The following is an 18,928-nucleotide window of genomic DNA, read 5'->3' as shown; positions in this document are numbered from 1 at the left end:
ATATTATGACACAATAGAGACCAAGACTCAAATGATTCATTGTAACACCAAGTGGCCTAAAAGGGCATGGGATGCATTGTGACACCACAGGGCCTAAGAGAAGCAAGGAACCATTGTGACCCAATGCAGGCTAACAATCTAATGATCCCTTGTGACACCAGGGGGCCTAAAATGGCCAGGGATGGATTGTTACAGCACGGGGACCAATAGAAGCAAGGATCTATTATGTCACCATGGAGGCCAAGAATCAAATGATTCATTGTGACATCAAGTGGCCTAAAATGGCATGGAATGCATTGTGACACCACAGAGGTTAAGAGAAGCAAGGAACCATTGTTACCCAATGGAGGCTAACAATCTAATGGTCCCTTGTGACACCAATGGGCCTAAAAGGGCCAGGGATGAATTGTGAAATCATGGGGCCCAATTAAAACCTGGTACAATTATGCCACCATGGAGGCCAAAAATCAAATGATTCATTGTGACATCAAGTGGCCTAAAAGGGCATGGGATGCATTGTGACACCACAGGGGTTAAGAGAAGCAAGGAACCATTGTGACCCAAGGCAGGCTAACAATCTTAGAATCCCTTTTGACACCAGGGGGTGCAAAAGGACCACGGATGAACTGTGACAGCATGGGGCCCAATAGAAACAAGGAACTATTATGACACCATGGAGGCCAAGAATCAAATGACTCAGTGTGACATCAAGAGGCCTAAAATGGCATGGAATGCATTGTGACACCACAGAGGTTAAGAGAAGCAAGGAACCATTGTGACCCAATGCAGGCTAACAATCTAATGATCCATTGTGACACCAGGGGTTGCAACAGGACCAGGGATGAATTGTGAAAGCATGGGGCGCAATAAAAACATGGAAATATTATGACACAATAGAGACCAAGACTCAAATGATTCATTGTAACACCAAGTGGCCTAAAAGGGCATGGGAGGAATTGTGACACCACAGGGGCTAAGAGAAGCAAGGAACCATTGTGACCCAATGCAGGCTAACAATCTAATGATCCCTTGTGACACCAATGGGCCTAAAAGGGCCAGGGATGAATTGTGAAATCATGGGGCCCAATTAAAACCTGGTACAATTATGCCACCATGGAGGCCAAGAATCAAATGATTCATTGTGACATCAAGTGGCCTAAAAGGGCATGGGATGCATTGTGACACCACAGGGGTTAAGAGAAGCAAGGAACCATTGTGACCCAAGGCAGGCTAACAATCTTAGAATCCCTTTTGACAACAGGGGTCGCAAAAGGACCACGGATGAACTGTGACAGCATGGGGCCCAATAGAAACAAGGCACTATTATGGCACCATGGAGGCCAAGAATCAAATGATTCATTGTGACATCAAGTGGCCTAAAATGGCATGGAATGCATTGTGACACCACAGAGGTTAAGAGAAGCAAGGAACCATTGTGACCCAATGGAGGCTAACAATCTAATGATCCATTGTGACACCAGGGGTTGCAATAGGGCCAGGGATGAATTGTGAAAGCATGGGGCACAATAAAAACATGGAAATATTATGACACAATAGAGACCAAGACTCAAATGATTCATTGTAACACCAAGTGGCCTAAAAGGGCATGGGATGCATTGTGACACCACAGGGGCTAAGAGAAGCAAGGAACCATTGTGACCCAATGCAGGCTAACAATCTAATGATCCCTTGTGACACCAGGGGGCCTAAGATGGCCAGGGATGGATTGTTACAGCACGGGGACCAATAGAAGCAAGGATCTATTATGTCACCATGGAGGCCAAGAATCAAATGATTCATTGTGACATCAAGTGGCCTAAAAGGGCATGGGATGCATTGTGACACCACAGGGGTTAAGAGAAGCAAGGATCCATTGTGACCCAATGGAGGCTAATAAACCCAGGATCCCATTTGACACCAGGGGGCGTAAAAGGGCCAGGGATGAATTGTGACAGCATGGGGCCCAATAGAAACAAGGAACCCTTATGCCACCATGGAGGCCAAGAATCAAATGATTCATTGTGACATCAAGTGGCCTAAAATGGCATGGAATGCATTGTGACACCACAGAGGTTAAGAGAAGCAAGGAACCATTGTTACCCAATGGAGGCTAACAATCTAATGGTCCCTTGTGACACCAATGGGCCTAAAAGGGCCAGGGATGAATTGTGAAATCATGGGGCCCAATTAAAACCTGGTACAATTATGCCACCATGGAGGCCAAAAATCAAATGATTCATTGTGACATCAAGTGGCCTAAAAGGGCATGGGATGCATTGTGACACCACAGGGGTTAAGAGAAGCAAGGAACCATTGTGACCCAAGGCAGGCTAACAATCTTAGAATCCCTTTTGACACCAGGGGGCGCAAAAGGACCACGGATGAACTGTGACAGCATGGGGCCCAATAGAAACAAGGAACTATTATGACACCATGGAGGCCAAGAATCAAATGACTCATTGTGACATCAAGTGGCCTAAAATGGCATGGAATGTATTGTGACACCACAGAGGTTAAGAGAAGCAAGGAACCATTGTGACCCAATGGAGGCTAACAATCTAATGATCCATTGTGACACCAGGGGTTGCAATAGGGCCAGGGATGAATTGTGAAAGCATGGGGCACAATAAAAACATGGAAATATTATGACACAATAGAGACCAAGACTCAAATGATTCATTGTAACACCAAGTGGCCTAAAAGGGCATGGGATGCATTGTGACACCACAGGGGCTAAGAGAAGCAAGGAACCATTGTGACCCAATGCAGGCTAACAATCTAATGATCCCTTGTGACACCAGGCGGCCTAAAATGGCCAGGGATGGATTGTTACAGCACGGGGACCAATAGAAGCAAGGATCTATTATGTCACCATGGAGGCCAAGAATCAAATGATTCATTGTGACATCAAGTGGCCTAAAAGGGCATGGGATGCATTGTGACACCACAGGGGTTAAGAGAAGCAAGGAACCATTGTGACCCAAGGCAGGCTAACAATCTTAGAATCCCTTTTGACACCAGGGGGCGCAAAAGGACCACGGATGAACTGTGACAGCATGGGGCCCAATAGAAACAAGGAACTATTATGGCACCATGGAGGCCAAGAATCAAATGATTCATTGTGACATCAAGTGGCCTAAAATGGCATGGAATGCATTGTGACACCACAGAGGTTAAGAGAAGCAAGGAACCATTGTGACCCAATGGAGGCTAACAATCTAATGGTCCCTTGTGACACCAATGGGCCTAAAAGGGCCAGGGATGAATTGTGAAAGCATGGGGCCCAATTAAAACCTGGTACAATTATGCCACCATGGAGGCCAAAAATCAAATGATTCATTGTGACATCAAGTGGCCTAAAAGGGCATGGGATGCATTGTGACACCACAAGGGTTAAGAGAAGCAAGGAACCATTGTGACCCAAGGCAGGCTAACAATCTTAGAATCCCTTTTGACACCAGGGGGCGCAAAAGGACCACGGATGAACTGTGACAGCATGGGGACCTATAGTAGCAAGGAACCATTATGACACCATGAAGGCCAAGAATCAAATGGTTCATTGTAAGACCAAGTGGCCTATAAGGTCTTGGAATGCATTGTGACACCACAGAGGTTAAGAGAAGCAAGGAACCATTGCGACCCAATGGAGGCTAACAATCTAATGATCCATTGTGACACCAGGGGTTGCAATAGAGCCAGGGATGAATTGTGAAAGCATGGGGCACAATAAAAACATGGAAATATTATGACACAATAGAGACCAAGACTCAAATGATTCATTGTAACACCAAGTGGCCTAAAAGGGCATGGGATGCATTGTGACACCACAGGGCCTAAGAGAAGCAAGGAACCATTGTGACCCAATGCAGGCTAACAATCTAATGATCCCTTGTGACACCAGGGGGCCTAAAATGGCCAGGGATGGATTGTTACAGCACGGGGACCAATAGAAGCAAGGATCTATTATGTCACCATGGAGGCCAAGAATCAAATGATTCATTGTGACATCAAGTGGCCTAAAATGGCATGGAATGCATTGTGACACCACAGAGGTTAAGAGAAGCAAGGAACCATTGTTACCCAATGGAGGCTAACAATCTAATGGTCCCTTGTGACACCAATGGGCCTAAAAGGGCCAGGGATGAATTGTGAAATCATGGGGCCCAATTAAAACCTGGTACAATTATGCCACCATGGAGGCCAAAAATCAAATGATTCATTGTGACATCAAGTGGCCTAAAAGGGCATGGGATGCATTGTGACACCACAGGGGTTAAGAGAAGCAAGGAACCATTGTGACCCAAGGCAGGCTAACAATCTTAGAATCCCTTTTGACACCAGGGGGTGCAAAAGGACCACGGATGAACTGTGACAGCATGGGGCCCAATAGAAACAAGGAACTATTATGACACCATGGAGGCCAAGAATCAAATGACTCAGTGTGACATCAAGAGGCCTAAAATGGCATGGAATGCATTGTGACACCACAGAGGTTAAGAGAAGCAAGGAACCATTGTGACCCAATGCAGGCTAACAATCTAATGATCCATTGTGACACCAGGGGTTGCAACAGGACCAGGGATGAATTGTGAAAGCATGGGGCGCAATAAAAACATGGAAATATTATGACACAATAGAGACCAAGACTCAAATGATTCATTGTAACACCAAGTGGCCTAAAAGGGCATGGGAGGAATTGTGACACCACAGGGGCTAAGAGAAGCAAGGAACCATTGTGACCCAATGCAGGCTAACAATCTAATGATCCCTTGTGACACCAATGGGCCTAAAAGGGCCAGGGATGAATTGTGAAATCATGGGGCCCAATTAAAACCTGGTACAATTATGCCACCATGGAGGCCAAGAATCAAATGATTCATTGTGACATCAAGTGGCCTAAAAGGGCATGGGATGCATTGTGACACCACAGGGGTTAAGAGAAGCAAGGAACCATTGTGACCCAAGGCAGGCTAACAATCTTAGAATCCCTTTTGACAACAGGGGGCGCAAAAGGACCACGGATGAACTGTGACAGCATGGGGCCCAATAGAAACAAGGCACTATTATGGCACCATGGAGGCCAAGAATCAAATGATTCATTGTGACATCAAGTGGCCTAAAATGGCATGGAATGCATTGTGACACCACAGAGGTTAAGAGAAGCAAGGAACCATTGTGACCCAATGGAGGCTAACAATCTAATGATCCATTGTGACACCAGGGGTTGCAATAGGGCCAGGGATGAATTGTGAAAGCATGGGGCACAATAAAAACATGGAAATATTATGACACAATAGAGACCAAGACTCAAATGATTCATTGTAACACCAAGTGGCCTAAAAGGGCATGGGATGCATTGTGACACCACAGGGGCTAAGAGAAGCAAGGAACCATTGTGACCCAATGCAGGCTAACAATCTAATGATCCCTTGTGACACCAGGGGGCCTAAGATGGCCAGGGATGGATTGTTACAGCACGGGGACCAATAGAAGCAAGGATCTATTATGTCACCATGGAGGCCAAGAATCAAATGATTCATTGTGACATCAAGTGGCCTAAAAGGGCATGGGATGCATTGTGACACCACAGGGGTTAAGAGAAGCAAGGATCCATTGTGACCCAATGGAGGCTAATAAACCCAGGATCCCATTTGACACCAGGGGGCGTAAAAGGGCCAGGGATGAATTGTGACAGCATGGGGCCCAATAGAAACAAGGAACCCTTATGCCACCATGGAGGCCAAGAATCAAATGATTCATTGTGACATCAAGTGGCCTAAAATGGCATGGAATGCATTGTGACACCACAGAGGTTAAGAGAAGCAAGGAACCATTGTTACCCAATGGAGGCTAACAATCTAATGGTCCCTTGTGACACCAATGGGCCTAAAAGGGCCAGGGATGAATTGTGAAATCATGGGGCCCAATTAAAACCTGGTACAATTATGCCACCATGGAGGCCAAAAATCAAATGATTCATTGTGACATCAAGTGGCCTAAAAGGGCATGGGATGCATTGTGACACCACAGGGGTTAAGAGAAGCAAGGAACCATTGTGACCCAAGGCAGGCTAACAATCTTAGAATCCCTTTTGACACCAGGGGGTGCAAAAGGACCACGGATGAACTGTGACAGCATGGGGCCCAATAGAAACAAGGAACTATTATGACACCATGGAGGCCAAGAATCAAATGACTCATTGTGACATCAAGTGGCCTAAAATGGCATGGAATGTATTGTGACACCACAGAGGTTAAGAGAAGCAAGGAACCATTGTGACCCAATGCAGGCTAACAATCTAATGATCCATTGTGACACCAGGGGTTGCAAAAGGGCCAGGGATGAATTGTGAAAGCATGGGGCACAATAAAAACATGGAAATATTATGACACAATAGAGACCAAGACTCAAATGATTCATTGTAACACCAAGTGGCCTAAAAGGGCATGGGATGCATTGTGACACCACAGGGGCTATGAGAAGCAAGGAACCATTGTGACCCAATGGAGGCTAACAATCTAATGATCCCTTGTGACACCAGGGGGCCTAAAATGGCCAGGGATGGATTGTTACAGCACGGGGACCAATAGAAGCAAGGATCTATTATGTCACCATGGAGGCCAAGAATCAAATGATTCATTGTGACATCAAGTGGCCTAAAAGGGCATGGGATGCATTGTGACACCACAGGGGTTAAGAGAAGCAAGGATCCATTGTGACCCAAGGCAGGCTAACAATCTTAGAATCCCTTTTGACACCAGGGGGCGCAAAAGGACCACGGATGAACTGTGACAGCATGGGGCCCAATAGAAACAAGGAACTATTATGGCACCATGGAGGCCAAGAATCAAATGATTCATTGTGACATCAAGTGGCCTAAAATGGCATGGAATGCATTGTGACACCACAGAGGTTAAGAGAAGCAAGGAACCATTGTGACCCAATGGAGGCTAACAATCTAATGGTCCCTTGTGACACCAATGGGCCTAAAAGTGCCAGGGATGAATTGTGAAATCATGGGACCCAATTAAAACCTGGTACAATTATGCCACCATGGAGGCCAAAAATCAAATTATTCATTGTGACATCAAGTGGCCTAAAAGGGCATGGGATGCATTGTGACACCACAGGGGTTAAGAGAAGCAAGGAACCATTGTGACCCAAGGCAGGCTAACAATCTTAGAATCCCTTTTGACACCAGGGGGCGCAAAAGGACCACGGATGAACTGTGACAGCATGGGGCCCAATAGAAACAAGGAACTATTATGGCACCATGGAGGCCAAGAATCAAATGATGCATTGTGACATCAAGTGGCCTAAAATGGCAAGGAATGCATTGTGACACCACAGAGGTTAAGAGAAGCAAGGAACCATTGTGACCCAATGGAGGCTAACAATCTAATGATCCATTGTGACACCAGGGGTTGCAATAGGGCCAGGGATGAATTGTGAAAGCATGGGGCACAATAAAAACATGGAAATATTATGACACAATAGAGACCAAGACTCAAATGATTCATTGTAACACCAAGTGGCCTAAAAGGGCATGGGATGCATTGTGACACCACAGGGGCTAAGAGAAGCAAGGAACCATTGTGACCCAATGCAGGCTAACAATCTAATGATCCCTTGTGACACCAGGCGGCCTAAAATGGCCAGGGATGGATTGTTACAGCACGGGGACCAATAGAAGCAAGGATCTATTATGTCACCATGGAGGCCAAGAATCAAATGATTCATTGTGACATCAAGTGGCCTAAAAGGGCATGGGATGCATTGTGACACCACAGGGGTTAAGAGAAGCAAGGAACCATTGTGACCCAAGGCAGGCTAACAATCTTAGAATCCCTTTTGACACCAGGGGGCGCAAAAGGACCACGGATGAACTGTGACAGCATGGGGCCCAATAGAAACAAGGAACTATTATGGCACCATGGAGGCCAAGAATCAAATGATTCATTGTGACATCAAGTGGCCTAAAATGGCATGGAATGCATTGTGACACCACAGAGGTTAAGAGAAGCAAGGAACCATTGTGACCCAATGGAGGCTAACAATCTAATGGTCCCTTGTGACACCAATGGGCCTAAAAGGGCCAGGGATGAATTGTGAAAGCATGGGGCCCAATTAAAACCTGGTACAATTATGCCACCATGGAGGCCAAAAATGAAATGATTCATTGTGACATCAAGTGGCCTAAAAGGGCATGGGATGCATTGTGACACCACAAGGGTTAAGAGAAGCAAGGAACCATTGTGACCCAAGGCAGGCTAACAATCTTAGAATCCCTTTTGACACCAGGGGGCGCAAAAGGACCACGGATGAACTGTGACAGCATGGGGACCTATAGAAGCAAGGAACCATTATGACACCATGAAGGCCAAGAATCAAATGGTTCATTGTAAGACCAAGTGGCCTATAAGGTCTTGGAATGCATTGTGACACCACAGAGGTTAAGAGAAGCAAGGAACCATTGCGACCCAATGGAGGCTAACAATCTAATGATCCATTGTGACACCAGGGGTTGCAATAGGGCCAGGGATGAATTGTGAAAGCATGGGGCACAATAAAAACATGGAAATATTATGACACAATAGAGACCAAGACTCAAATGATTCATTGTAACACCAAGTGGCCTAAAAGGGCATGGGATGCATTGTGACACCACAGGGCCTAAGAGAAGCAAGGAACCATTGTGACCCAATGCAGGCTAACAATCTAATGATCCCTTGTGACACCAGGGGGCCTAAAATGGCCAGGGATGGATTGTTACAGCACGGGGACCAATAGAAGCAAGGATCTATTATGTCACCATGGAGGCCAAGAATCAAATGATTCATTGTGACATCAAGTGGCCTAAAAGGGCATGGGATGCATTGTGACACCACAGGGGTTAAGAGAAGCAAGGATCCATTGTGACCCAATGGAGGCTAATAATCCCAGGATCCCATTTGACACCAGGGGGCGTAAAAGGGCCAGGGATGAATTGTGACAGCATGGGGCCCAATAGAAACAAGGAAGCATTATGCCACCATGGAGGCCAAGAATCAAATGATTCATTGTGACATCAAGTGGCCTAAAATGGCATGGAATGCATTGTGACACCACAGAGGTTAAGAGAAGCAAGGAACCATTGTTACCCAATGGAGGCTAACAATCTAATGGTCCCTTGTGACACCAATGGGCCTAAAAGGGCCAGGGATGAATTGTGAAATCATGGGGCCCAATTAAAACCTGGTACAATTATGCCACCATGGAGGCCAAGAATCAAATGATTCATTGTGACATCAAGTGGCCTAAAAGGGCATGGGATGCATTGTGACACCACAGGGGTTAAGAGAAGCAAGGAACCATTGTGACCCAAGGCAGGCTAACAATCTTAGAATCCCTTTTGACACCAGGGGGCGCAAAAGGACCACGGATGAACTGTGACAGCATGGGGCCCAATAGAAACAAGGCACTATTATGGCACCATGGAGGCCAAGAATCAAATGATTCATTGTGACATCAAGTGGCCTAAAATGGCATGGAATGCATTGTGACACCACAGAGGTTAAGAGAAGCAAGGAACCATTGTGACCCAATGGAGGCTAACAATCTAATGATCCATTGTGACACCAGGGGTTGCAATAGGGCCAGGGATGAATTGTGAAAGCATGGGGCACAATAAAAACATGGAAATATTATGACACAATAGAGACCAAGACTCAAATGATTCATTGTAACACCAAGTGGCCTAAAAGGGCATGGGATGCATTGTGACACCACAGGGGCTAAGAGAAGCAAGGAACCATTGTGACCCAATGCAGGCTAACAATCTAATGATCCCTTGTGACACCAGGGGGCCTAAGATGGCCAGGGATGGATTGTTACAGCACGGGGACCAATAGAAGCAAGGATCTATTATGTCACCATGGAGGCCAAGAATCAAATGATTCATTGTGACATCAAGTGGCCTAAAAGGGCATGGGATGCATTGTGACACCACAGGGGTTAAGAGAAGCAAGGATCCATTGTGACCCAATGGAGGCTAATAAACCCAGGATCCCATTTGACACCAGGGGGCGTAAAAGGGCCAGGGATGAATTGTGACAGCATGGGGCCCAATAGAAACAAGGAACCCTTATGCCACCATGGAGGCCAAGAATCAAATGATTCATTGTGACATCAAGTGGCCTAAAAGGGCATGGAATGCATTGTGACACCACAGAGGTTAAGAGAAGCAAGGAACCATTGTTACCCAATGGAGGCTAACAATCTAATGGTCCCTTGTGACACCAATGGGCCTAAAAGGGCCAGGGATGAATTGTGAAATCATGGGGCCCAATTAAAACCTGGTACAATTATGCCACCATGGAGGCCAAAAATCAAATGATTCATTGTGACATCAAGTGGCCTAAAAGGGCATGGGATGCATTGTGACACCACAGGGGTTAAGAGAAGCAAGGAACCATTGTGACCCAAGGCAGGCTAACAATCTTAGAATCCCTTTTGACACCAGGGGGTGCAAAAGGACCACGGATGAACTGTGACAGCATGGGGCCCAATAGAAACAAGGAACTATTATGACACCATGGAGGCCAAGAATCAAATGACTCATTGTGACATCAAGTGGCCTAAAATGGCATGGAATGTATTGTGACACCACAGAGGTTAAGAGAAGCAAGGAACCATTGTGACCCAATGCAGGCTAACAATCTAATGATCCATTGTGACACCAGGGGTTGCAACAGGGCCAGGGATGAATTGTGAAAGCATGGGGCACAATAAAAACATGGAAATATTATGACACAATAGAGACCAAGACTCAAATGATTCATTGTAACACCAAGTGGCCTAAAAGGGCATGGGATGCATTGTGACACCACAGGGGCTATGAGAAGCAAGGAACCATTGTGACCCAATGCAGGCTAACAATCTAATGATCCCTTGTGACACCAGGGGGCCTAAAATGGCCAGGGATGGATTGTTACAGCACGGGGACCAATAGAAGCAAGGATCTATTATGTCACCATGGAGGCCAAGAATCAAATGATTCATTGTGACATCAAGTGGCCTAAAAGGGCATGGGATGCATTGTGACACCACAGGGGTTAAGAGAAGCAAGGATCCATTGTGACCCAAGGCAGGCTAACAATCTTAGAATCCCTTTTGACACCAGGGGGCGCAAAAGGACCACGGATGAACTGTGACAGCATGGGGCCCAATAGAAACAAGGAACTATTATGGCATCATGGAGGCCAAGAATCAAATGATTCATTGTGACATCAAGTGGCCTAAAATGGCATGGAATGCATTGTGACACCACAGAGGTTAAGAGAAGCAAGGAACCATTGTGACCCAATGGAGGCTAACAATCTAATGGTCCCTTGTGACACCAATGGGCCTAAAAGGGCCAGGGATGTATTGTGAAAGCATGGGGCCCAATTAAAACCTGGTACAATTATGCCACCATGGAGGCCAAAAATCAAATGATTCATTGTGACATCAAGTGGCCTAAAAGGGCATGGGATGCATTGTGACACCACAGGGGTTAAGAGAAGCAAGGAACCATTGTGACCCAAGGCAGGCTAACAATCTTAGAATCCCTTTTGACACCAGGGGGCGCAAAAGGACCACGGATGAACTGTGACAGCATGGGGACCTATAGAAGCAAGGAACCATTATGACACCATGAAGGCCAAGAATCAAATGGTTCATTGTAAGACCAAGTGGCCTTTAAGGTCTTGGAATGCATTGTGACACCACAGAGGTTAAGAGAAGCAAGGAGCCATTGTGACCCAATGCAGGCTAACAATCTAATGGTCCCTTGTGACACCAATGGGCCTAAAAGGGCCAGGGATGAATTGTGAAATCATGGGGCCCAATTAAAACCTGGTACAATTATGCCACCATGGAGGCCAAAAATCAAATGATTCATTGTGACATCAAGTGGCCTAAAAGGGCATGGGATGCATTGTGACACCACAGGGGTTAAGAGAAGCAAGGAACCATTGTGACCCAAGGCAGGCTAACAATCTTAGAATCCCTTTTGACACCAGGGGGTGCAAAAGGACCACGGATGAACTGTGACAGCATGGGGCCCAATAGAAACAAGGAACTATTATGACACCATGGAGGCCAAGAATCAAATGACTCATTGTGACATCAAGTGGCCTAAAATGGCATGGAATGTATTGTGACACCACAGAGGTTAAGAGAAGCAAGGAACCATTGTGACCCAATGCAGGCTAACAATCTAATGATCCATTGTGACACCAGGGGTTGCAACAGGGCCAGGGATGAATTGTGAAAGCATGGGGCACAATAAAAACATGGAAATATTATGACACAATAGAGACCAAGACTCAAATGATTCATTGTAACACCAAGTGGCCTAAAAGGGCATGGGATGCATTGTGACACCACAGGGGCTATGAGAAGCAAGGAACCATTGTGACCCAATGCAGGCTAACAATCTAATGATCCCTTGTGACACCAGGGGGCCTAAAATGGCCAGGGATGGATTGTTACAGCACGGGGACCAATAGAAGCAAGGATCTATTATGTCACCATGGAGGCCAAGAATCAAATGATTCATTGTGACATCAAGTGGCCTAAAAGGGCATGGGATGCATTGTGACACCACAGGGGTTAAGAGAAGCAAGGATCCATTGTGACCCAAGGCAGGCTAACAATCTTAGAATCCCTTTTGACACCAGGGGGCGCAAAAGGACCACGGATGAACTGTGACAGCATGGGGCCCAATAGAAACAAGGAACTATTATGGCATCATGGAGGCCAAGAATCAAATGATTCATTGTGACATCAAGTGGCCTAAAATGGCATGGAATGCATTGTGACACCACAGAGGTTAAGAGAAGCAAGGAACCATTGTGACCCAATGGAGGCTAACAATCTAATGGTCCCTTGTGACACCAATGGGCCTAAAGGGGCCAGGGATGAATTGTGAAAGCATGGGGCCCAATTAAAACCTGGTACAATTATGCCACCATGGAGGCCAAGAATCAAATGATTCATTGTGACATCAAGTGGCCTAAAAGGGCATGGGATGCATTGTGACACCACAGGGGTTAAGAGAAGCAAGGAACCATTGTGACCCAAGGCAGGCTAACAATCTTAGAATCCCTTTTGACACCAGGGGGCGCAAAAGGACCACGGATGAACTGTGACAGCATGGGGACCTATAGAAGCAAGGAACCATTATGACACCATGAAGGCCAAGAATCAAATGGTTCATTGTAAGACCAAGTGGCCTTTAAGGTCTTGGAATGCATTGTGACACCACAGAGGTTAAGAGAAGCAAGGAGCCATTGTGACCCAATGCAGGCTAACAATCTAATGATCCATTGTGACACCAGGGGTTGCAATAGGGCCAGGGATGAATTGTGAAAGCATGGGGGACAATAAAAACATGGAAATATTATGACACAATAGAGACCAAGACTCAAATGATTCATTGTAACACCAAGTGGCCTAAAAGGCCATGGGATGCATTGTGACACCACAGGGGTTAAGAGAAGCAAGGAACCATTGTGACCCAAGGCAGGCTAACAATCTAATGATCCCTTGTGACACCAGGGGGCCTAGGATGGCCAGGGATGGATTGTTACAGAACGGGGACCAATAGAAGCAAGGATCTATTATGTTACCATGGAGGCCAAGAATCAAATGATTCATTGACATCAAGTGGCCTAAAAGGGCATGGGATGCATTGTGACACCACAGGGGTTAAGAGAAGCAAGGATCCATTGTGACCCAATGGAGGCTAATAATCCCAGGATCCCATTTGACACCAGGGGGCCTAAAATGGCCAGGGATGGATTGTTACAGCACGGGGACCAATAGAAACAAGGAACCATTATGACACCATGGAGGCCAAGAATCAAATGATTCATTGTGACATCAAGTGGCCTAAAAGGGCATGGGATGCATTGTGACACCACAGGGGTTAACAGAAGCAAGGATCCATTGTGACCCAATGGAGGCTAATAATCCCAGGATCCCATTTGACACCAGGGGGCGCAAAAGGTCCAGGGATGAATTGTGACAGCATGGGGCCCAATAGAAACAAGGAACCATTATGCCACCATGGAGGCCAAGAATCAAATGATTCATTGTGACATCAAGTGGCCTAAAATGGCATGGAATGCATTGTGACACCACAGAGGTTAAGAGAAGCAAGGAACCATTGTTACCCAATGGAGGCTAACAATCTAATGGTCCCTTGTGACACCAATGGGCCTAAAAGGGCCAGGGATGAATTGTGAAAACATGGGGCCCAATTATAACCTGGTACAATTATGCCACCATGGAGGCCAAAAATCAAATGATTCATTGTGACATCAAGTGGCCTAAAAGGGCATGGGATGCATTGTGACACCACAGGGGTTAAGAGAAGCAAGGAACCATTGTGACCCAAGGCAGGCTAACAATCTTAGAATCCCTTTTGACACCAGGGGGCGCAAAAGGACCACGGATGAACTGTGACAGCATGGGGCCCAATAGAAACAAGGAACTATTATGGCACCATGGAGGCCAAGAATCAAATGATTCATTGTGACATCAAGTGGCCTAAAATGGCATGGAATGCATTGTGACACCACAGAGGTTAAGAGAAGCAAGGAACCATTGTGACCCAATGGAGGCTAACAATCTAATGGTCCCTTGTGACACCAATGGGCCTAAAAGGGCCAGGGATGAATTGTGAAAGCATGGGGCCCAATTAAAACCTGGTACAATTATGCCACCATGGAGGCCAAAAATGAAATGATTCATTGTGACATCAAGTGGCCTAAAAGGGCATGGGATGCATTGTGACACCACAGGGGTTAAGAGAAGCAAGGAACCATTGTGACCCAAGGCAGGCTAACAATCTTAGAATCCCTTTTGACACCAGGGGGCGCAAAAGGACCACGGATGAACTGTGACAGCATGGGGACCTATAGAAGCAAGGAACCATTATGACACCATGAAGGCCAAGAATCAAATGGTTCATTGTAAGACCAAGTGGCCTATAAGGTCTTGGAATGCATTGTGACACCACAGAGGTTAAGAGAAGCCAGGAACCATTGCGACCCAATGCAGGCTAACAATCTAATGATCCATTGTGACACCAGGGGTTGCAATAGGGCCAGGGATGAATTGTGAAAGCATGGGGCACAATAAAAACATGGAAATATTATGACACAATAGAGACCAAGACTCAAATGATTCATTGTAACACCAAGTGGCCTGAAAGGGCATGGGATGCATTGTGACACCACAGGGGCTAAGAGAAGCAAGGAACCATTGTGACCCAATGCAGGCTAAGAATCTAATGATCCCTTGTGACACCAGGGGGCCTAAAATGGCCAGGGATGGATTGTTACAGCACGGGGACCAATAGAAGCAAGGATCTATTATGTCACCATGGAGGCCAAGAATCAAATGATTCATTGTGACATCAAGTGGCCTAAAAGGGCATGGGATGCATTGTGACACCACAGGGGTTAAGAGAAGCAAGGATCCATTGTGACCCAATGGAGGCTAATAATCCCAGGATCCCATTTGACACCAGGGGGCGTAAAAGGGCCAGGGATGTATTGTGACAGCATGGGGCCCAATAGAAACAAGGAAACATTATGCCACCATGGAGGCCAAGAATCAAATGATTCATTGTGACATCAAGTGGCCTAAAATGGCATGGAATGCATTGTGACACCACAGAGGTTAAGAGAGGCAAGGAACCATTGTTACCCAACGGAGGCTAACAATCTAATGGTCCCTTGTGACACCAATGGGCCTAAAAGGGCCAGGGATGAATTGTGAAATCATGGGGCCCAATTAAAACCTGGTACAATTATACCACCATGGAGGCCAAAAATCAAATGATTCATTGTGACATCAAGTGGCCTAAAAGGGCATGGGATGCATTGTGACACCACAGGGGTTAAGAGAAGCAAGGAACCATTGTGACCCAAGGCAGGCTAACAATCTTAGAATCCCTTTTGACACCAGGGGGCGCAAAAGGACCACGGATGAACTGTGACAGCATGGGGCCCAATAGAAACAAGGAACTATTATGACACCATGGAGGCCAAGAATCAAATGATTCATTGAGACATCAAGTGGCCTAAAATGTCATGGAATGCATTGTGACACCACAGAGGTTAAGAGAAGCAAGGAACCATTGTGACCCAATGGAGGCTAACAATCTAATGGTCCCTTGTGACACCAATGGGCCTAAAAGGGCCAGGGATGAATTGTGAAATCATGGGGCCCAATTAAAACCTGGTACAATTATGCCACCATGGAGGCCAAAAATCAAATGATTCATTGTGACATCAAGTGGCCTAAAAGGGCATGGGATGCATTGTGACACCACAGGGGTTAAGAGAAGCAAGGAACCATTGTGACCCAAGGCAGGCTAACAATCTTAGAATCCCTTTTGACACCAGGTGGTGCAAAAGGACCACGGATGAACTGTGACAGCATGGGGACCTATAGAAGCAAGGAACCATTATGACACCATGAAGGCCAAGAATCAAATGGTTCATTGTAAGACCAAGTGGCCTAAAAGGGCTTGGAATGCATTGTGACACCACAGAGGTTAAGAGAAGCAAGGAACCATTGTGACCCAATGCAGGCTAACAATCTAATGATCCATTGTGACACCAGGGGTTGCAATAGGGCCAGGGATGAATTGTGAAAGCATGGGGCACAATAAAAACATGGAAATATTATGACACAATAGAGACCAAGACTCAAATGATTCATTGTAACACCAAGTGGCCTAAAAGGCCATGGGATGCATTGTGACACCACAGGGGCTAAGAGAAGCAAGGAACCATTGTGACCCAATGCAGGCTAACAATCTAATGATCCCTTGTGACACCAGGGGGCCTAAAATGGCCAGGGATGGATTGTTACAGCACGGGGACCAATAGAAGCAAGGATCTATTATGTCACCATGGAGGCCAAGAATCAAATGATTCATTGTGACATCAAGTGGCCTAAAAGGGCATGGGATGCATTGTGACACCACAGGGGTTAAGAGAAGCAAGGATCCATTGTGACCCAATGGAGGCTAATAATCCCAGGATCCCATTTGACACCAGGGGGCGTAAAAGGGCCAGGGATGAATTGTGACAGCATGGGGCCCAATAGAAACAAGGAAACATTATGCCACCATGGAGGCCAAGAATCAAATGATTCATTGTGACATCAAGTGGCCTAAAAGGGCAAGGAATGCATTGTGACACCACAGGGTTTAAGAGAAGCAAGGAACCATTGTGACCCAAGGCAGGCTAACAATCTTAGAATCCCTTTTGACACCAGGGGGCGCAAAAGGACCACGGATGAACTGTGACAGCATGGGGCCCAATAGAAACAAGGAACCATTATGACACCATGAAGGCCAAGAATCAAATGACTCATTGTGACATCAAGTGGCCTAAAAGGGCTTGGAATGCATTGTGACACCACAGAGGTTAAGAGAAGCAAGGAACCATTGTGACCCAATGCAGGCTAACAATCTAATGATCCATTGTGACACCAGGGGTTGCAACAGGGCCAGGGATGAATTGTGAAAGCATGGGGCACAATAAAAACATGGAAATATTATGACACAATAGAGACCAAGACTCAAATGATTCATTGTAACACCAAGTGGCCTAAAAGGCCATGGGATGCATTGTGACACCACAGGGGCTAAGAGAAGCAAGGAACCATTGTGACCCAATGCAGGCTAACAATCTAATGATCCCTTGTGACACCAGGGGGCCTAAGATGGCCAGGGATGGATTGTTACAGCATGGGGACCAATAGAAGCAAGGATCTATTATGTCACCATGGAGGCCAAGAATCAAATGATTCATTGACATCAAGTGGCCTAAAAGGGCATGGGATGCATTGTGACACCACAGGGGTTAACAGAAGCAAGGATCCATTGTGACCCAATGGAGGCTAATAATCCCAGGATACCATTTGACACCCGGGGGCGTAAAAGGGCCAGGGATGAATTGTGACAGCATGGGGCCCAATAGAAACAAGGAACCATTATGACACCATGGAGGCCAAGAATCAAATGATTCATTGTGACATCAAGTGGCCTAAAATGGCATGGAATGCATTGTGACACCACAGAGGTTAAGAGAAGCAAGGAACCATTGTGACCCAATGGAGGCTAACAATCTAATGGTCCCTTGTGACACCAATGAGACTAAAAGGGCCAGGGATGAATTGTGAAATCATGGGGCCCAATTAAAACCTGGTACAATTATGCCACCATGGAGGCCAAGAATCAAATGATTCATTGTGACATCAAGAGGCCTAAAAGGGCATGGGATGCATTGTGACACCACAGGGGTTAACAGAAGCAAGGATCCATTGTGACCCAATGGAGGCTAATAATCACAGGATCCCATTTGACACCAGGGGGCGTAAAAGGTCCAGGGATGAATTGTGACAGCATGGGGCCCAATAGAAACAAGGAACCATTATGCCACCATGGAGGCCAAGAATCAAATGATTCATTGTGACATCAAGTGGCCTAAAATGGCATGGAATGCATTGTGACACCACAGAGGTTAAGAGAAGCAAGGAACCATTGTTACCCAATGGAGGCTAACAATCTAATGATCCCTTGTGACACCAATGGGCCTTAAAGGGCCAGGGATGAATTGTGAAAACATGGGGCCCAATTAAAACCTGGTACAATTATGCCACCATGGAGGCCAAAAATGAAATGATTCATTGTGACATCAAGTGGCCTAAAAGGGCATGGGATGCATTGTGACACCACAGGGCTTAAGAGAAGCAAGGAACCATTGTGACCCAAGGCAGGCTAACAATCTTAGAATCCCTTTTGACACCAGGGGGCGCAAAAGGACCACGGATGAACTGTGACAGCATGGGGACCTATAGAAGCAAGGAACCATTATGACAC

This window comes from Cinclus cinclus, chromosome 28 (genome assembly GCF_963662255.1).
Source record: "Cinclus cinclus chromosome 28, bCinCin1.1, whole genome shotgun sequence".
In the NCBI taxonomy this organism is placed as follows: domain Eukaryota; kingdom Metazoa; phylum Chordata; class Aves; order Passeriformes; family Cinclidae; genus Cinclus; species Cinclus cinclus.
The sequence above is the reverse complement of the archived record's forward strand: the minus strand, read 5'-3'. Positions refer to the sequence as shown.